The following is a 23,207-nucleotide window of genomic DNA, read 5'->3' on the forward strand; positions in this document are numbered from 1 at the left end:
ATCCTCCCAACATAGAAGCTCTATTCACCTCATGAAAAGCAAGATCACCCAACAATACAATGTCTCTTCTTACAGATAAACCAACAACACTTCCTTACAAATTAAAAAAATTCCAGCCTCTAGATATCTCATATGAGGGATCCATTTATAGATGTCTTGCAAGGGTGTGAGTCAGCTCTGGGTTTTTTATTAGTTTCATTCCACTGATATTTTTTGGTTCCACTTGGAGATTTCATTGATCTCTTACTCATCCCTGGGCGAATTCAGAGAGGCAAGATTCAAATGAGAAGTTTCTGGAAGATTCCATGATCATCTACTTAGCAAACTATCTCTTCCATTTGTCTATTCTCACTCATCACACCCCACAGAAGGCTCTTTCAGTATGCATTGCACCTGGCTAGTGTAGCAGCCAGTATGCATCACACCTTAACCATGGAGTAGTCAGTATGGTCCAGTTTTGGCTAGTTCTGAGTGGTTTTTCTCGTGGAACTTCTGGGAAATGATGTAATCAGTTGACCATGATCCTTTAGGGTATGAAACAACATTTTTAGGGGTAAAAAATCCCTTGGTTTATGGACATATGAGTTTGGGATTATAGTGCCCAAATATTTCTATAACACTTAGGAGGTCTTGTCCAAAGTTCAAAGTTAGTTGCGCCAACCAAAAAATCCCTACACTACTGGCCCTTTTGGAAACAACCCGTGTAGCACAGGCACTAGTCCCACCTGAAGCGGTATGGGGGGATGCAAGAACCAAGTTTTTTCATCCAGAGATGAGTGTGATGTCCTTTAGCACCTCATATCTTCCTTCGCACAGATCAATAAGCCCTTAGGTTTCGGTATTGTAACTTTGTTAAAACAACCTCCAGACCTTCGTGAAGGTCTATGATTGGCCTTTGTGGGCCCTTAACAATTGGTTTATCAACTTACGCACATCAGAAAAAAAAAACCCTAAATTAGTGTTCATGCAAATCTACCTGAGTTACTTAGTGAACATAATATAATTCATCACATTCTTCAAGAAAGTATTTAACATGCATTGCGTACATCTATTAAGACTTATTCAAGAGAATCAGACATCATTAGATCAATATTCCATAAACACATTATTCATAAACAACATATATATTATACAATAGTAAAAAAAGATAAACATATATACACAGGATTTCTTCAGTAACTTTCTTATTGATATTCAATTCATCTTTATAGACTCAAAACTACCCTACACACTCCACTGTAGACTCTACCTAGGCCTCTGCGCACTCAGCTGCAGAGCCTTTCTCTCCTATTGGACCCAGTTCTCTGCACTATCAATTTCTTCTTACTGACCCATTACATCCTTGAGTTGTCTTAGACTCTCTAAGACACGCCTATTTATAGCCTTTTTCATACAATCCCATGGTCTGCGGACCATGGGTGGATCTCAAAGCTGACTCAAACTTTACATAGAAAATGGACTAAAACCCCTTTGAATCCTAATGATTTACGTGCTCTCCATTCACAAATCTTGGAGACTTTACATTACTTAGAAAAAATACATCAAAACTTGGGTTATTTTAACACCAAAACTAACCGAGGGGAGCCCATCCCAACAAAAAGCATGGCATGATCACCATACCAAACTTCACATGTTCAAGGTAAATGACCTTGTCCTGTTATATGATAGTAAATTCACCAAATTTCCGTGTAAACTCCAAATGTGTTGGTTAGGGCCATAGATTGTCAAAGAAATTACAGATGGAGGCACAGTTCAGCTTGTAAAGCTGAATGGGGAACCCTTCCCAGGAAGAGCAAATGGGAGCAGATTGAAGTTGTATATAGGGGATCCTACACAATGACTATATGGCAGCAGGATAGACTTAGTGTTCCAGGCAGTTGCAAGGGAGCACAAGACTATAAACTACACTGCCCGACTTAGTGGACAACACTGTGAGCAGGCTGCACACAGAGTGATGAAAATGCAATCAGTGAAGCTACGCTTAGGAAGTTGCACCAAAAGGGAAGATACCACACAACCCAATAGGAAAATTACAGTTGGAGTTACTGTTCATGAATTGATGGCTAGAATATGGTTAAGAGGAGTGAGGTGGTGAAAATTAAGGAAAAAATCTTTGAAGACCTGCCGCCAAAACAACGTTTATTATCAGAATTCGGGGGGAACGGTTGGATTTGAATTCAAAAGTCTGTATAAATTATGGGTGCCCATCCAATAGAGAACACTTTGTGCTCTAAGACTTGTTGCTGAATTTTTCTGTCTGTCGCCTATGAGCCACACATATTGAGAAGATTTAGTTGCAAGCCCAGTTTTTTTCGAATTTCCTGATGTAAACTATAAGCTTATCCTTGAGAAAATGTCTGCATGAAGCCCTATTGAAACTGTTAGTGGTGGCGATGCTATCTCTGATGCAGCAGCCCTGAAAGTTGTAAGTATGGAAGCTCTAGAATTTGTGCCTACGGTGCTAAGGTTGCCTAGGTTAAAGCACACCCCTACCAGAGAAAACCAACCAACCAAGCCAAAAAAACATTCGAAGGACAAGCAGAAGAAGGTGTTGGTGCATGCATCACCTAGAAAGAATATTGAAACACAGACAAAGTAGAAGAAAGATAAGCAACCAAAAATAGTATTTGACGTGGAGGCAGAAGAATTCCAGGGAATGGAGGACATTGATGCCAAAGGGGTGGAACCCATGATGAGGGTGCCAAAGTATATCCCTTCATTAAAGGGAAAATAAAATATAATGAAGGACCTTGATACCAAGAAGTTGACACTCTCCACACCCCTGCTACCTATGTAGGTCCCCTTTGAAGGTCCTCAGATCATGTGGATTCCATTGTGAAAGATTCAGGATTGGGACCTCGCGGACCACACTAATTTTCAAAATTTGGCGACAGATAAATATTTTCGCAATATCTATTATGAAGAAACAGGTGATACAACATTGGCGTTGATCGAATGGGTCTACGGTGTTGAGCAATCAGGGTTTCTCAATCTACTAATGGTGCCACATTATCACAGTAGCCCCATTAATATGATATGTGTGTGCCAGCTTCTCACACTAGTGCATGATGGGTGATTATGGCTAGGAGATCCTATCCCCATCACGGACATGTTGATTCATAGAATCACGTGACTACCTTACAAAGGCATGAACCCTGCTAATGCGTTCGAAGGTATGACTCAGGAGAAAGAGCTTGTAGACAACATGAAGAAGGATTATGGCTTCCTCAAGAAGTCGCAAGGGTATTCCATTCCTTCTATTATAGATCAATAATTTCATTTTGATGTCCAAATTTTAGCAAGGAAGGTTATGAGAAACTACCATGCGGACAAAGATCTGGCACCAGTAGTTTCACTTTCTCCACAATGCGCAAAAGGCATACAATTTAATTAGGCCAGGTACCTTTGTGAGGAGTTCCTAGCAAAATTCCATGAGGCCCAGGAGGAAACCAATCATTCCACTACGCTTGGTTGTTGCTATCAATTGTGATCATTGCATGGATATTGTCAAAGGATAGCAAATTTCCTCCTCTCAAGGAAGGATTGTTGGAGCTCCCCAATTCGCCTCTTTATGGTCTATGATGGATGCCATGTGGATTAGAAAAACAAAGATATTTTGGACTTTTATGGAAATGGATCTCCATATGGCAATCAATCAACGTCCAAGGTTGTCCCCAACCTTATTCACGTAGTTTTCCTCCTATGCGGCATTCAAGGATGACTTCCATAGAGTCTATATCCAAGCACGTAAGGATCCAGAGTAGAAATGGCACCAGTTTCCCTATTTGGTGTTAGAAATGGACATGCAGGAGGTATTAAGGTTATGGCCTATAGCGTGGTGTGCCACATCAAATTTAGATGTTGGAACAAGCACAGGCACATAAATTTTTGCTGCGGAGAAAATAAAGAAGGCTGCTAAGAAAGCTCTTCCTACGCTAGCATAAAAGAAAAAGAAGAAAGCTGTAGAAAAGGATCAGATAGAGAAATGACGTGCTTCTAAGGAGTAGGTAGAAACAGAACAACGTGAGTCATACAAAGGTGATAAGCCACCTTCACCAAAGACTGAGGAAGCATAGATTTCAGGCCAAGGTGGAGGCGGGGATGAGGGGTAGATCACCCCCTTTATTTTGAAAATATGTGGCATGGAGTAGAAGGGTGGAACGTGAAAAAAATCAGAAATCTGATAAAAAATAGGTTGATCCCATGGTATTATTAGAAATTGATCTCAGTGAGATCGGTGATAAAATTAGGGATACCATGATAGAAGTGTTGCAAAGTTTGAGCAACAATACATGCAAAAACTGGGGAGCATCCCTAAGTATATGTGTGATCTTCATGTTGAGTTCAAGTTGAACTCGGTTAACCTCAGCTTTGGCTTCATGCACAACAACAACTAATTTTCTAATCTTCAATTTTGGTTATGTGTCCTCGGGGATATGAAGCTCAGACACTGTTCTGCATGCCTTTGCAACTGCTGATATGAGTCGTGAACTGTGCGCCTGGAGTTTCTCCTTCTCATGCAGAACCTACGTCTTTTCAACAAATAATTATTGATTATTGACTTTGATTTCGCTGACATCACTGAGAGCTCAATGTTCCCTGATTTGAAGCTCTTCCATGACTCCCTATAGTAATGAATGCAATGACTCTAGTGATATTGTGGCAAGGTTCAGACCCATATTTGGGACATTTTCGAGGAGGGTGCATTGTTCTTCGGTGTCGATGTGGTGTTGGTGTGGATGGAACCTGCAGCTAGGGACACTACAGGCACTGGAACTTCATCTGCGTGACATTTCATCATCACCTTTCCAACCAATATCTGCGCGACCAATTGAACTACGGGGTCAGAGATAGATAAAATGGAGTACCCGTGCGACTTCTTTACGAGTTTGTAATATTTCTTCATTTGATCTACAAGCTCCTTCTCCCCCATATTCTCGCCAAACTCCTTGGCTATTTTATGACCTTCATATGATAGGTACGTGATCATGTGAATGAGCCTATCTGTGATGGGTATAGGTCCTCCTACCCATAGGAACCCATCGTGCACCAAAGTAAGTAGCTGGCCTATAAAAATTGTGTTAATGGGTGTATGGTGGTAATGTGGCACCCATAGAAAGTTGAGAAACCCTAATTGCTTGACACCGTAGACCCATTCCTCCATTTCTAGCACTGTAACACATGTTTCTTCATAATACACTCTCTTCATGTATTTTTCCATTGCTAAGTGTGGGAACTCAGCATGATCTGCAAGGTCCCAATCCTCCATCTTCAATAGTGGGATTCACGCAAGCCGCAGACCTTCAAAAGACACCTACTCAGGTAGCAGGGGTTTGTAGATGGTGAATTTCTTCGAGTCTATGTCCTTTTTTCCATTCGACTTTCCTTTTCTTGGAGGGATATATCCAAGGAGATTTGTTATAGCTTTTGTGCCTTCAGATTCAATATCCTCTATTCCCTGACCTTCTTCTTCCTCCAGCTTTACAACCTTCTTCTTATATTTTGATGGTTGCTTATCTTTCTCCTATGTTGGTGTCGCAGTATGCTTCCTTGGCGAAGCACATATCTGCACCAGCTTTTTCTGCTTATACTTTGCTACATGTTTCTTTTCTTGTGCGGTAGGTTGTTTGTATTTAGCCATGGACTGTTTTGGCCTTGGTGACCTCAGTGTCATGAGCACCGTAGGGATGGCTTCAACACTTGATACTTTAGGTCCTATATCTTCAGATACAGCTGCTTCTGAACTCAGGGCTTCAGCGGGGTTGGTGGTAGTCATCCTTTCCATAAACAACTCACGGGCTTCTAGAGAGATGGTTGTGTGGGTGAAGAATTCCTCCCAAAATTCTCGGCTCATAAGCGACAAATAAAAAATTTCATCAACAACTCTAAGGGCACAAAGTGTTCTCTATTAGGCCAACATGCAGAATTTATAGGGGGTTTTGAATTCAAATCTGACTATTCCCCCTAAATTTTGACAATTAATGTTGTTTTGGCGACAGATATTTAAATATTTTTTCCTTAAATGCCATCAGCCTGCTCCTCCTAACCATCTTCTGGCTGTTAAGTCAAGAACAAGGACTCCAATGGTCACTTTTCTACTGCACTGTGCGGCACCTCGCTCAATGGCGCGACTTCTTGTGCGCAACTTCATATGTTGCAACTTCACCATTTTCTCTGTAGCCTGCCTACTGCATAGTCCTCCAACCCTGGAAGCGTAGTTTATAGTCCTGCACGCCCTTGTAACCACCTGGAGCACTAAGACTATCCTACCACCATTATAGTCATTGTGCAGTATCCCCTGTATACAACTTCAATTGGCTCCCATTCACTCTTCCCAAAAAAGGTTCTCCATTCAACTTCGCAAGCTAAATTGTGACTCCATCTGTAATTTCTTTGATAATATATGGCCATAGACAATGCATTTGAAATTTCCCCAGAAACTTAGTGAACTTACTATCATATAACAAGACAAGATCATTTACCTTGAGTGTGTAGAGATTGATGTGGTGATCGTGCCAGGTTTTTTCACGTTCCTTATGTACTTGATGATGGAATCCAACCAAGAATTGCTCCTCTTCAAGCTCCATCAGTTGTGCGAGCCATTCCTCCAAGGCTTCATGATCTTCCATACTTGTGAGCATTGTTATGCGCAGACTAAGTGTTACATAACATTTTGTCACTGTCCCCGTACTCCCCGTTCCTTGATCATGGAGGAACTCTACAGTGAACCCTATATGTTTACCCTTCATGAAGAAACTCTCATTGTGTCCCTCTCCATGAGCAGGTCAATTCCCTTTTGCACCATTTCCCCTGAAACTTCTGTTTTACCCAGTTTACAAGACCAGTGCTAATAGCACTTATCCCCCTCGCACCGATATGCAAGAATTAACACTATCCCTAGCACTGACTGGAGCGACTAAGCTTTGTTTCAGTCATGCCAATCCTCTTATGGATTTTTTTTTTAAATAAAGAGCCGAAGCTTCCAACTCTAGAAGCTTCGTAACGTAAGTTTGGTAAATGGTTTGGCCAGATGGGGTCTAGGATGTCTGTTTGGGCTCCCTTACCCTATAATGATGGAACTACCTCAAGGGATAAGACATTCTCCCGTGAGAAGAGGATCCATATCCCATCCATTCATCCTCTATAAACCTCCATTTTTCCCAAGCACAAGCTAGTGTTAATATTGGTGTGCTAGTGCTAATTAAGTTTGGAGTAAAAAACAAGCTATTCATAGTTGTCGCTCTCTAGTTGTGTGAGGGAAAAGTGTGATATGGTTTGGAGTGAATCCTAAAGGGAAGTGCCATAAAAATATTGTTATTGAGGACATCATGGAATGCTAATAGAAGTGTGTGGGAACCTATTCTTGTCAGAGGAGAATGACAACGTCAAGACAATGGTTGTAATCTCTTCTTGATTCAATATATATATGAAACTATCGATTGATTTCCTACATGATTTTTCATCTTACATATTCATGGCTTAATGTTTCTTCACTTGTTAAGTAGGTTTAATTACAATTTTTCTATTATCAAGGTTGTTGTTTGCTATTGTTTACTTGTTTTAGGTGTTTGAAGAAGGAAGCAAGAGATAGCTGGAGTGAGCAAGAAAGGACATCATCAAACAGGATAAGCGTACTAAGAGGTAGGCCCTCTTAATTGGTCCTACCCTAAGGAAATATTCCATAGAATGTATCAGTTGTGGCTAGACCCATTATTGGGCTAGAGGAATTTGTTTGTGTCTGCACTTATAATTTTACTTCGCCACAAATTGGTGACTACGTTGGGGAACCAATCCTTTTTCTTGCCTTAGATTTCATGATTTCGTGTGAACTTCTCTAGTTCCACTTTTTCCCTTTGGTTCTGTTTCTTTTCTCCTACTTACTGGCGTGAGTTCGAAATTCATAGTAGTAGATCTGGTCCCTATTTCAATTTTTTTTTCTTGGATCCCTAAATCAACGCACTTAATCCACCGACAGTCACACCGATCAGCATGATATGCTGAGAAACAATCGAACTGACCAACCTCTGGTGCTTGTTGTTAGTTAGGCGGTCATGTTGATGCTTGTAAGTGAATATTATGGTTTGTCCCCAATCTTGGCCAGTGTGTTTTTCTCTCATGATTTTGACCCCGTAAGACTTTTAGACTGTTTTCTCCCTGACTAGAAAGCTACTTTTCATTTGGTTTTGTTTTCTTGTTGGCTTATCATCTTTATGCTTGATTTATTGAGTCCTTGAGTGGTTAGTGGCACTAAGGCATCTAGATTGTCTCCCATTCAGCTCTTTGTGAACTTAGTGAGTCGAGTTGTAGGTGTACTTACTCCTTTCATTTTGTTTGCAGTTCTTTTACGACTTTGACTTCGATTAACAAGTTTGAAAAGTTTTAGTGTGCTTGTCTAAACATTTCTTTTTCGAAGTGGATTACATTGCTCGTCTTGTTGTTGGTAAAGTCGGTGCTTCATGAGTCCAAATGAGCCTCTTTTTTCATTTTCTTGGAGAGATGATTATCTCGAAAACTTTTTCATTGAAGTGTTGTATGAGAAACATTTATTTCGTTGTTTCATGAAAAGTATGAAATTATAGTTTGTTGCATCATTGTGTTATGATAGCCTGGATCATTAAAGACAAAGATTGCATTGGCATTTGAAAATGAAAATAACTCTTTTTCTTCTAAAAGGATTGTTAGAAATGTGCTTGTCAGGAAATTAGGAATTGGAATTCATTTTTCATTAGTTTATTTTTTCGAAAAGTGAAGTAGTGAAAGATCATTTTGCTTTTGGTTGCTTGGTTGCTTGCATTTGATTGTGTATTTTCGACCCTCTTTAGTGTAGGAAATTCATCAAACTGAAAGGGTCTTGTCTCATTTAGTTTCATTTAAGGTTTTTTGAGTCGCATCGCTAAGACTTGAAAACTGAAACATAACTCAAGATAAACTTGAAAATGAATTCAATTAACCTAAGGCACATTTGACATTTAACGATCATATCTAGAAGGTCTAGGCTAGAGACATGTTCTGGCGTCTTTAAACCTAGTAGTTGTCGTTAGCTTTGGCACTAGACAACGCTAGTTCAGATTTTTTCTCCTTGTACCATCGAGTATATAACGAGAGACCCCTCTAGGCTGCAATACTTTATCCTTAGGAAGCTGAGTCAGCCACCTTGAAAACATGACACACCAAACACAACATTTATGGAGATTTCCTTCTTGTACTTCTTAGTTCACAGGTAGGTATTATGTAGTTCATGGTTGCCTGGTAATCCTGTTTACCTAGATCATCCAGAGAAATCATTTGATATTTTTGACTCATTAAACTTAAAAGTTTATTTGAGCACTTATCCTTTCTAGCTCGTTTTTAATCGAAAGCGATAGTCATCTTTGTTTCTTTCTCGACTCTTAAAAAATGAAAGAGCACTAGTGTTTTTATGCATCCTAATAATTGATTGCCCACGATATGATAAAACCATGTTAGTCTTTTCTAAGACCGAATCATGAGTTTACCTTAAAAGAAAATTTTAAATCCTTGAATTTTTTTTTGTTGACTAAGACAAGGTCATCATGGTTGAACCATCTGGGTCACCCAGTTCCTCTTCCTCTCCTCCATCTGAAAGATTGTCTAAGGAGTTGTTTCCTGAGTTACCAGAGTCACTCGAGGACCAAGGTGTCGAACTCAAAATTGTTCTGAGCATTCAACATTTGTCACCCCGTCCTCCACCCACTTTTGATACTGGGTCATCCACTGATCTTGGCCCGAAATCTTTGGACAATCCTATTCAAACTCCTGAAAACTCACCGACCACTGATGGTCAACTTGGACTGGTTATCTATCCTCTGAATCCTATATTTGACCCTATTGTGATATCACTGTGACGTCCTTACAGTCCGTACGACCAGCCGTGTGCTCCTTTGGAACTATCCCCTCATACTTATTCGACCATTCATTGTCATTTGTTCTCGGATATGGAACCCAAAGGTGATTATCTAGTCACCTCTGTGGAAGATTCAGAAGTTTCTACTCCACACTTATAATTTTACTTCAGCACAAATTGGTGACTCTACTGGGGGAAAAATATTCTAAATGAATCGTGATCCTGGAAGAATGTTTTTTGGTATTTACTACTGCCAAATCTAAGAAGTCACTCATTTTCTCCAAATTGATTTCTTCCCTTCCCTCTAAGTCTCTCTTTGCTCATGTAGATGAACAGCTTCCAGATGAGATTCTCATCCTAAGTAGCACCCTTGATCCATGGTACAGTGATATCATCGTGTATCTCCAGATGTCCACATTCAAGTCCGCGTTGACTATGGATGATCGTCGATGGATTTAGCATCACTCCCAACCCTACTGTATTATTGGTGATACTTTATACCATGTCGGTGTCGATTTAGTTCTTCACTGATGCCTTACGATCGAGGAAGTTTAAAGAGTTCTCAATGATTTCCACTCTGAGGCATATGGCGGTCATATGTCTAGTTACACTACTGCTCAAAAAATCCTTCGCATTTATTTTTAAGGACTACATCCTTACCATTCGCAAGTGCCATGAATGCAAAATTTACCAATGAAAGATGTGTGCCCCACCCACACACCTACACCCCATCATTACCATTCGTCCTTTTGCTAAATGGGGTATCGAGTATATGACATGTAACCCTTGTTCGTCCAGGGGGCATGGCTATATTATCATTACTGTGGATTATTTCACCTAATGGGCCGAAGCAATCCCTACATACTCTAAAGATAGTAAGACAATGGCTCAATTCCTTTTCAACCATGTTATTTCAAGGTTTTGCATACCTCAAGCCATTGTCACAGACCATGGATCTGATTTTAGAGATTACATGATGGTTGAGCTGACATCCACATTGGGCTTGGGCCACGATGGCTCGACCCCATATTACCCTTAGACCAATGGCTAAGTTGAAGCCGTGAACAAGGTTTTGGTTACAATGCTTCAACATACCATTGAGATGCACAAGTAAAATTGGCATCTCATGCTCTTTTCAGCCCTATGGGCTTACCGAACCTTGACCAAAGATGCAATTAGTTCACACCATTCTAGCTAGTCTATGGTATGGAAGAAACATTTACGATCAAATGCGAGATTCCTTCACTCAAGTTAGCCATTTAAATTCTGCCTGAAGCATCACCTCAGGAGGAATGCCTATTGTATTTAGAACAAATCGATGAGACTCATCATCTTGCTACCTTGGTCACTGAAGCACAAAATAGACGAGTCAAGTCCCATTTCGATCATTCGATCTCCCCTCGTGCATTCTTTGAGGGTGATTTGGTCTTAATATATGACCAAGCTAATGATAATCTGGGGGCAAGCAAGTTCAAACCCATGTGGCCTGGACCCTACATTCTGAAACGTGTTTTACAGAAAGGAGCCTATGAGCTTATTGATTATGAAGGAAATTCTCTGTATAAGCCTTGAAACAGGCATTACCTCAAGAAGTACTATGCTTTGGTCATCTTTCATGTTTACTTGTGTACATTATTGTGTCATTCATTTTTGTTCAGTGTGGTTTGGTGTGTTGGTTTTCAAACACGTTTCTTGTTTACTATGTTTTTTTTTGCTTTGCAGATGTTTGCAACTCCTCACATCGGTTTCGCTGACGGTTCTTGCTTTAGTACCTGGAACCACTCATCCTCGGCATGGGATATTTATGACCTTAACGGTGAGTTGATTGACCTTCAAGGTATCTATTTAGGTCGTATGACTAACAACATTGTTGAATACAGTGCTGTCATCAAACTGTTGATAGAATCCATTGCTCTTGACATTAGAGATTTGGGTGTCAACCTAGATTCACAGCTTGTCGTCCTTCAACTCAATGGGCAATATTCCATCAGAAACCCTCAAATATTGAGAATTTATCTTCGTTTTCGTCTATTTGAAAGACATTTTGATTACATTACATATCATCATATTTCTAGGTGCATGAATACGTTGACAGATGCATTAGCTAATTATGTGTTGGATAGGCATTTACAAAACATGTGAAAAGATAAAACAAACCACTTGTACCACAGTAAGAAAGAAAATACAATATATATATATATATATATATATATATATATATATAGATATATAGATATATAGATATATATAGATATAGATATATATATATATATATATATGTGTGTGTGTGTGTGTGTGTGTGTGTGTGGTGATAATGTTTGATACATCATAACCCAAAAAAATAATATGTGTGTCCAAAATAACATCGGCAACTCGCAGGCCTGATATATCCGTGGCACGTAGGCCTCAAAAAATGTAAGTGATAGACCTATGACCTAATCAACATGGTGATCATGGTAGCATGATACAGCTCATGCAACGATTCAGCAATTGACGAATCTAATCCCAGACTCCCACCTTGTGTCTTTGGTACTGATGAGGAATGTCTCCTATCGGAGCATACTCCGGGATACCATGAGTCAAGCCTTCAAGATTCCTCGTGATCTCCTCCTCATTTTCACTCCCCTCCTGATAAGGAGAGAAAACATCAATGGGGTGGGGGATGCACCTGGCTATTGGGGACATCCCAGCAGGCCACTCTAGTCCAACATCTGCATTAACAAGAGAAATGTTATAAGCACATATATACCAAAAAAAATTTAAAAATATCAAAATTAAAAGATTCATTTTTTACCTTCATCGTCAAAATCCTCTCCATCTGGTAAGGGCATGTCTGAATCTCCACGGAAGTTAGTGACATTGTATGGCTAGTCCTCCATGATGATCTTCTGTCATCGTATCCATGAAAAGAATGGAGGTCTATACGACATGTGCTGAACCCATTGATCCTGGGCATCAAACACCTCCAACGGGCCATCCGCGGATTGTGTGGAATAGGAGGATCCACCTCAGTTAGCCGATACTGGAACAATGGCACCCGTTCCAAGAAAAGGGTCACGAGCATAGATACGAAGCAAAATTTCTTCATATTTCCCACCTTAGCTTTGGTAAACTAGCGCTTTATGTTGATCTTCATGGCCTCTACCCAATTGAAGATCATAGGTGTTGTACAGTCGATAGAATACAAGAACTTCGACTTGTTGGACTCATATTCTGCCTGGGACCTCACCACTCTATTGATGGTCAACAGAAGCATTATCAGTGTGAGATACCAAACACTGGAAAAATCAATCTTCCCACTCTTGGATTTCAGGGCCTCATGACAATGTTCAGCAAGCAATGAAGATATGCTTGCCCCAATCGATCTTGACCCGTACAAGTTGTCTGGTTCCCCTCTTCGAGACAGTCCAATGATGAAATATATATCTGAAGTTTCCAACTCCAGTGCCTGGTTACCAATGAAAAATATTTCTCGATTTATGTCCCAAAGACTAATCAGGTACCAAAGCAACTCAGGTTAGGTGCACATCCCTGGTGTGAGAAAGAATTTGAGGAGCCGACAAGCCCTTAAATCTTCCAAGCAATTTGGATCATTCAATGCCTAGGTGTCCACATCCTCATGTTCCCGTTCTTTCCAGTCCACCATTTTCAGTGATTCTTTCCTGCAAAAGCCATTAATTTGAGTCAACAATCATGCTTGGCCCATAAAATTCAAGTTTTAATAGTGATTTTGTGAGGAAATAGGGTTTTTTCCTATTCATGGCATCGATGCGGCTGTTTTAAAAATAGTGGCGCCGACGATGTGACAGGTTTTGTTAATCACCATCGGCCGGTGCGATTCCATGCCTAGAAGTCACGTCGACCGAGGGTGAAAAATGTTTTACAAAACCTCCCTCAAAAACCTAAAAATGGTTAAAAACAGGAATAAAATACATGAAAATGAAGCTCATGGCTTTGGCTCTTACCTGTAACTGGAAACTCAGTAAATGACCTCCCGGATCTCCCAGAATATACTCAGAAACAATTAGGGGAAAAGTGAGTAAAAAGTATTCACAACAAGGTAAAATGGTAAATGGTAAAAATATATTTACTTTTCTCCTTTTTATTCATATTTTCATGACAATATCAGGTTTTTTGTAAATATTTTAACCTATTTTGCCTCAAGAACTGGATAATACACTTTACCTTTTTGTGCAGCAATAGGTGATGAATGTTTGAAAATGATGATGAGTCACGTTTCAACTCTTTTATCGACTCGTTAAGCTCATATGAAAATATTTTTGAGTATATTTACCTTTTGACTCGTAAAAGAGAATAAAAATAGGGGGTCCGCTTTCAAGCTTTTTTCTGACCTTTTAAAAGCGAAAATATGGCTGAGCCCTTATCGTTTCAAATTCGTTAATGGATACAAAACATCATGCATCAAGTATAAGTTTACCTCTTTTTCGGGCTGGGAGGAACTATTTATAAAAATGGTACTCCTTGACTGAAATGGTCAAGCGGTTCTCTCAAGTATCGTTTTCTATATTTTGAGCTCGAGGGACCTAAATGTACGAAATGGGACCATGTGGAGTTTTCTTTTCCATGTTTGTTTCAAATTCTATAAATGTGAAAAAGGTACCAAGTTACACCTTTGTCGAACTCGTTAAAAAACTAAATGACATCGGATCTGTCACCATGAAAAACATGAGCTTCTCCTTCCTAGGGCTCGTTAAACTTACTAGGTCAGATTCATCTGAAGGATGAACTTACAGTGCAAGCATATGCTATCCACTTTAAGCTTGCAATAAAAAATAATTGGGGTGCCTACCAAAAATGGTGGGGGAAATTTTCGAAACCTAATCAGTTGTGTTGGAACCTCACTCTTGAACATGACACTTTTTGCTTCATCTCAGGTTGGGATATCCTCATTTGTATCATTGACCTTCCTGGGTTAGGCCTCTCATTTTTTCCTTCCATTTGATCTCTTCCACGTCATCATGACCACCGATCCTATGGATCCAAAAGATGCCAAACTTCCAATTGTGTTGCTGATATGTTCAAGAGTTTCCCTTCTGCAGTTACATTTACCTCTTATTCTCTATATCATCCAAAATCATTTTGCATCCTTTTGTCTCGTGCCGATGATGTGGGATACATTATGGCCTTCCTTCGAAATAGTCGCTACTTGTCGACTTCAACTCATTATCCGAGAAGTTGACAGAGAGACTCCCTTCCAGTACTTCGGAGCTTACATGCCCTAATGGCAAGTTCTTTGCACTCAACGACGAGTTCACATCATTGGCTTTCGATCGAGTGATTGCACGGATGTTCGACTTCAATTCCTATATTCACATTCTGTGGATTGTGCTAATAGTAATTTGAGGACCATTATCATTATTGGTGGTTTCTCTCACGCTTGTTGACATTTTACATCATTGACTGGTAATAAAGTGACTTTCTAGTATGTTCGACGCCAACACATCTACTTGCATGTGAGAATTGTACTTTGATCGGGTTGTGATGGAGTGCAAGACCCCGGACTCAAATCACAAAAGTCCATGTTGCAAAGTAATGTGACATGGTTATGTTTATATATATGTCTCTTTCAGATGGATGAATGTGACGATACTATGAGTTATCATATGTGATCCTTCTCATTATTGGATGGCTGTGACCATACCTTGGTTTCATTATGATCCTCTTTGACAGATGGCTATGCCCATACCTGGATCCATTTACATGATCCTTCTTTGGATGGCTGCATCCATGCCATGATTCATGTGTCATTTGATAGAGTTTCTTAGTTATCTATATGTATCTATACTTTCTTGCAGGTTTTCCAACGGCAGACTACGATTCCCCGCACTAATTTATAAAGCATTTAATCCTTCACTCTAGTTCGGCCTTCACACTTTAGGGGGCATCTGTTACACAAAAAAATTTGACTGTCCCTGTAATCCCCGTTCCTTGATCTTGGAGGACCTCTAGAGTGTACCCTATATGCTTACCCTTCAAAGAAACCCCGATTGTGTCCCTCTTCATGATCAGATCAATTCCCTTTTGCACCATTTCCCCTTAAACTTCTGTTTTGCCTGTTTACAAGATGACGCTAATGGCCCTTGTCCCCCTCATTCTAATATGCCGGGATTAACACTATCCATAGTGCCGACTAGAGTGACTAATATTTATTTCAGTCGTGCTAGTCCTGTATGGAATTTTTTTTAAATAAAGAGCCAAAGCTTCCAGCTCTAGAAGCTTCGTAATGGAAGTCTGGTAATTGTTTTGGCCAGATGGGGTCGAGGATGTTAGTTTGGGCTCCTTTCCCCTATAATGATGGAACTACCTCAAGGGATAACACCTTCTCCTATGAGAAGAGGATCCATCTCCCATCCATTCATCCTATATAAACCTCCCTTTTTCCTAAGCACAAGTTAGTGTTAATATTGGTGTGCTAGTGCTAATTAAGTTTGGAGTAAACGAAAAGCTATTCATAGTTGCAGCTCTCTAATTGTGTGAGGGAGAAGTGTGATTTGGTTTGGAGTGAAGCCTAAAGGTAAGAGCCTTAAAACTATTTTTATTGAGGCCATCATGGAATGCTAGCAGAAGTGTGTGGGAACCTGGTCTTATCAGAGGAGAATGGAAACGTCAAGACAATGGTTGTAATCTCTTCTTGATTCAATATATATATATATATATATATATATATATATATATATATATATATATGCACTATCAATTGATTTCCTACATGATATTTCATCTTACATATTCATGGCTTAATGTTTCTTGACTTGTTAAGTAGGTTGAATTACAATTTGTCTATTATCATGGTTGTTGTTTGTTGTAGTTATTTCAGGTGTTTGAAAAAGCAAGTGAGAGATAGATGGAGTGAGCAAGCAAGGACAACATCAAACGGGATAAGCTTACTAAGAGGTAGGCCCTCTTAATTGTTTCTAACCTAAGGAAATCTTCCATAGAATGTATCAGTTGTGGCTAGACCCATTATCGGGCTAGAGGAATTTGTTTTTGTCCGCACTTATAATTTTACTTCACCACACTAGGCACAATATACTCCATTGGCATTACAAATTATACCCCGTAGACCAATCTGAATGACGTTTGTCCTGTCAGCTTCTTGCAAGTAGTCTTATATGCCCATAGGACTGCAAATACGCGCACATCCTAGTCATTTCGCTGCGCGTTGTAGATCTTCGTCAGTGCGTTCTCCAAAATCTTGTTGAAGGCTTCATTAGTGCCATTGGCCTGTGGGTGATACGATGTAATATTCTGATGATAAACTTGAAATTCTTCTGTTAGTTGGCTGATAATTTCGTTTAGAAAGTGAGTATCTATGTTGTTCATCAACAATTTTTAGCAACCAAAATTTTTTAAGACATACTCAAAAAAACACTTTGTTGTTGTAGCCCTTGTACAATCCTTAACTGGATGTGGTTCTGCCCATCTAGTTAGATATTCCATCGCAGTGATGATATAACATGCACCTATCTTCTTTCCTGGGGACTAAATTGACCCAATAGAATCAATCGCCCATTTGTCAAATGGCTGCAAAGATACTAGAGGGTTTAAAGTCAATTCATCTCTTCACGATGGTCTACTTGTTTTGTAACATGCATCACATGCCTTACAATACACTTTGGAATCCTTGTGCAACATTGGCAGCAATTGACCTATGCAAAAAATCTTCTGCGCAATTGCCTTTCTTGCATAATGTCCTCTTGCAGCCCCTCCATGAGCTTTAATGGGAATGTTATTTCTCTCAAAATCTAGCACATATCTTCACAATATTTCATCTGCACACATCTTATTTAGATGTCCCACAATAATTGAAAAGTTTGTTGCATGCACTACGAGTTCCTTCTTTTGCTGACTTGGAGACCCTTTCAGTTCCATCCCCATAGTCATGAAGTGAATAATGTCTGCAAAATTCTCGCCCACTATGCGCACCGTGAAGAGCTGTACATCTAGCAACCCTTCCCCCAGATTATTGGGCTCTTCTCCTATTTTGATCTGCGACAGATGGTCAGGCCTTGCATTTAACCTTCCTAGTTTTACAATTACTTTAAAGTCATAATCTTGGAATAGTAGTAACCATCTACAAAATTTCACCCCAACAAAGGCTTATTGACCAGGTATTTCAAGGCTGAATGATCTGTGTACATCTTGAAATTCCCTCCTAACAGATAGTGCATGAATTTCTACAGTGCATACACCATGGCCAATCCTTCTCCTTCACTGGCTTGCGTTAACACTGCACCCAACACAATTTAAGACACATCCACATGTACGTGAAATTCCTTCTTCCAATCAGGGAATACCAAGATCAGTGTGGTTACCATATTTTCTTTGACGACATCTAATATGCGATGAGATTATTTGTACGAAAAGAATGTTGCATCCTTCTTCAGCAGTTTCTCCATAGGCGCAATAATTTGAGCATATGATTTGATAAATTTTTTGTAATATCCTGTATGCCCCGGTGTCGCACATACTTTCTTAAAATTCCTTGGGGCCTCCAAATTCACAATGACTACAATCTTTGTAGGGTCCACCATCAGCCCTTTCTTGCACACCACGTGGCACAGCAAGATCCTAAAAGAAACACAGAATATGAATTTCTTCAAATTCAGCATGATATCATATTTGTGACATGTATCCAACATTAGGTACAGACTTGCTACATGGTGCTTTACTAGTCCGAACACTATCCAGTGATCAAAGTACACTTCCAAGAACTTATGAATGAACTCCTTGAATGTTGCAATGGTTACACGAGAAAATATTGCAGGCGCATTCTTGAGTCCAAACAACATTAAAGTGTACTACAAACAACCCCACTTCGTCACAAAGGTCATTTTTCTCCTATCCTTAGGCGCGATCTTAATCTGATGATATCTAGAGAACCCGTTAGTGAAAGAGTAGGCTTCCTTCCCTCCAACACTATCTAATAATTCATCAGTAAATGACGTGAGGAATGGATCATGGACACAAACATCATTAAGCTTCTGCAAATCTACTCAAATCCTTATCTCTCCCTTCTGCTTCTTCTCCTAAACCACCATTGGTCTCACCCAATCTGATTCTTCAACTAGTTCTATGATGCCTGCTTCCAGCATCTTATCTAGCTCTAGTTGAACCTTTTCCTTGTATTTAGGATTAAGGTGATACAACCTATGTTTAATAGGCTTCGCGTTTGGATTCAAATTGATTTTCATAACACCCAAGTCTCCTACTATGCCCTTCAAATCCAAAAAATTGGTAGGGAAGATATCCTGATATTCGTGGAGTAACTCAGCAGCTTTATCCATAGTAGCATCGCCCCAATAATCTCCAATCTTTTAAAACTTTGGTTCCACCTCAGTACCAATGTTTACTTGCATTGTCTTCAACGAAGCGGTGATGTACGGGTTGTCTATTTTTGGCCCTCAACTTTACAATTCCATTATGCCTCTTAAATGGTAATATTTCTCGGATCTTTATCCTCCTCTTCAGCTATCACATTATAGCATTCTAGCGCATGGCGCAGCTGGGTGCTCCAATCTCCTTGGACCCACTCCATAGGTTCTTGTGACGTTCTAAAGATAACTACCTTAATCTCTTGTAGAGCTTCATTGATGCTTGCAAAGCCATATTTAAAATTGAAGGTCAATAAGAAGCCCTCCCTCAATATATCCCACTTCGTGGTGCGATGGCAAAGCTCCATTTCCAAATACCAGTTCATGGGAACTGTATCCAATGTATGAAAAAATATGTGTACCCTCTCCGGCTGCAGTTCTATTCCATAAGATTTAGTCCATTTCGCTAGGTGATCATGCGGATCATCCATCCCATCATATTTCTCAGTCAATCGAGTGTTATGTTTTCCAAACTACAACCTCATCATCCTTTTGTAATCCTGTCATCCATCAAAGCTATCCTTATGCGTACCCTACCATCATGCAGGTGTAGCGTGTAGTGCCAAATCTAATGCTTGGAAGCAGTGATGCTTAGGGACTTCCCACTCAAATGCATCCAAAAACTTATCCACATCAGTTAAACCATGATAATAAGGTAATTTCCTTACCTCTGATGAAACACATCGCAACGATTTAGTCATCGTGTTGCCACGCAGTGTAGATACTTCATGGAAACGATTATGCCAATTTTCCATCTCTTAATTTGAATCAGAGGTGCATGAACTCTCCCGTTCCCATGCAATCCATCCATTTTATATTGGATTAATCCAATCCCAGTCACGCACTGTTATTTTGTAGATCTGATCCAGTTCATCCTCACTTTCTTCATAATTGCGAACTGGTTCAGAGTAGCACACCCCTTCTACAGGGTCCAACGACACTACAACCCGAAGCGATTTTCTCTCAAATGAGATCATACTCTTCTTCAAATTGATGACCCTATTCATGTCAATGACCCAGTTAATTCCCAGGAGTGCAGGGTATGGGTTACTATCATCAATGATCTTTATCACCTCAAAGTCAACCATTGCGCTCGCACCCTCTATATCAACTATGACTCTGTATAATTGTCCCATGGGGATGATCTTTAGTTGGGTTTCCATTATGAGCTAAATCGGAGACCACTACAGCGCAAGTCTCCCCATTCTATCCCATGTTTTCTTTGGTAGTACATTCACATCGGACCCCACATCCAAGATGACCTTGTCCATCTCATAATCTCGTATCTGCACAGTGAGCCTCATCTCACGCCCCGTTATTTCCTTATGTTTGCCAGTTTTTCTAACTATGCGGTGTCCATCAAGGATGTTCTCTTTGCTGGCACACTTTTTTATTAACTCCTGCAAGCCTTTCACAGCTTTGCTATTGTGCAGGAGTTTCATGCAACTCTCCTAGAACATGGTAAGGATAGAGGGATCAACTTATGTGGCCACACTCGTTTCTTGAACTTTGTTTGGGATTCCTGAGGTGGAGGCCTCAGTAAAGCTCTTCTTGGATTCCATAAAAGTTTTCTTAACATGCTCCAGATCAAAACCAACTTCCTTTTCTGGGGCCTTGTGGACCCATTCGTCCTCTTCAGGCTATTTTCCTTTATCATTGCTAGTTGTTATTCCGCTTCTCATAACTATATTCACGCTCTAATTTTCTTCGTGGGGCTCATCCCTCATCATTTGTAAGTTCTACATAGGTTGTTGAGGTTGCACATTCTTCTCTCTCATCTTAGCTATCATCACTAGGCATTCTTCTATAGTGTGGTCAAACTAGCTGCAGTATTGATAGGACGGGCATGTCCGATTTTGACACTCCCGCACATAGTGCCCTGGTGTTTCGTAGCTGTAACAAATAACCTGACCGCGACCTCTACCAAGTCCTCCTCCTCCTAGGCCTCATCCTCATCCCTGATATCCTCTGCGTGCTCGTTGGGCACCCTATGCTGGAGGCAAGGTTTCTACTTGCATCCGATTTGTGGATGTCCTTTCCATCATTAGATCATAATTGTGACAGTGGCGCTCATCGTGGCCCACTAATTTGCAGAAGTTACAGAACAACTACTACAGTGTTTGCATGAACTTTTGAAGCAAATGACAATTATCCATCACATGTTGTCTAGCAACCTAACAAATAGAACACCATATCACAACCCCCACGCTTGGTCGTGCTAGAGCTTCTAGCCTCAGGGGAGTTGGTCCCCATCCTGTAATATAATTTTCGAATACAAGACAGTGGTCTTTATCGTGCCCTTGGCTCTTACACTTCAGACACAAGACTTTCACATGCACCTCTGCTTTAGTCTCCTTGTCTTTCTTCAAGGTCTATAACTGAGAGTGAATATGTTGTACCCCCAAAGTCACATCATGAATAGGGGTTGCATGCAACCTCATTGTGATTTCTAGGGGTTCTGCCTAAGTTCCTATATTCTATTGTGATAAAGCAATCTTCACGTGAGGCAGAAGCGAAGCTATAAACCACTCGCGATGTTGACCATCTGTGAGCTGCATGTTAGCTTCTCGAATTACACATTTCAACCTTTGATCCAATTCCCAAGGCATTTCATCAACCCTCATCATGATTTCCTTAAATCCAACTACTGATTGCGAGTTAGACTTAGGCTTACTAAACTCCTTTTTTAAAGAAACCTTAGCCTCTGATAGTGTTCCCATAGGATTATTAGAACAATACTTAATATACCAAGTTAGCGCGTGAGCTTGTAGAGTGTTAACCAACTATGCCTTCTTTATATTGTCATCAGTAATCTGTTACGATGTCCACATGGTATTCGTAAAAAACCAAAATTGTTCTATAGCTTCACTCCCTTTGCCCTTGAAAATCGGCAGCTTCATTATGTTCGACATGTTGAATGGTGGTGGTGGTGGTGGTGGTGGTGGAGGTGTGGGTGAAGGTGTATGCAGTGGATGCAAAGGTGGAGGTGGAGTGGATGGATGATGTGTCCATGGAAAACCCTGTGTTATCAGCTGGACAACACTCTGCGGTGAGGCTTGTACCGCTCCCTCATCATCGCTCGAAGGAGGTTTGATCAATGGGCTATATTCTGGACGTGATCTCTCTCGATCTCTAAAGAATTTTCCACATTGCGTAGCTCCAAACATCAAGGCAATGGCATTACACATTTTTCACATAACAACATTTTAATCCAGGTGTTTAAATATCTTAGATACTTACCTTGCGGTCCATTGAAAATTCATCGCTCCACTTCGTTGTAGCCAACTAAGGTATCAATTGCAAATTCTGTAACAAATCCTCCTATAATTCGATCGATCTAGTGATCGACATCCCGTGCTATCTTGTCTTCAAGGGCTTCTAATCATCACACTAATTCAGGAGTCCACACTATAGGATTATCAATCTTCCACCTTCCTTGACTGTCTACCAACTTAGCTAACCACTCATATAATTCGATCGGGGAGGTGTAGAAGAAACTTTCATGTATCTCTGTATACAAATACCTATCCAACCACTGCTCTTTTGACAGGTGCAGATTCCTATTTTCAAGCACCATGAATTCATTATTTTTCTATCCAACCAATTTTCAATTTTTTTGTTCGTCAGATTTCAGTGATGCGACATCGCACATCTCCTTCAAGTAGATCCAGTTCCCAGCAACAGAACCATTTTTTGGCTTAGCAGGGTCGTGACCCAGGTTCGGAGTTAGTTGCACCAACTAGCGAATCCCTACACTACTGGTCCTTTCAGCAACAACCCTTGTAGGGAAAGCTGCAGTCCCACTCGACGCAGTGTGAGGGGATGCAAGAACCAAGTTTCTGCATCTAGAGATAAGTGTGATGTCTTTTAGTGCCACAAATCTTCCTTTGCGCATATCGATACTCCCTTAGGGTTCGGTACTATAGCTCTATTAAAACATCCTCTAGACC

The sequence above is a fragment of the Pinus tabuliformis genome, chromosome 9, assembly GCF_031772625.1.
Source record: "Pinus tabuliformis cultivar Carrire ecotype Pingquan chromosome 9, CPIR1, whole genome shotgun sequence".
Lineage (NCBI taxonomy): Eukaryota > Viridiplantae > Streptophyta > Pinopsida > Pinales > Pinaceae > Pinus > Pinus tabuliformis.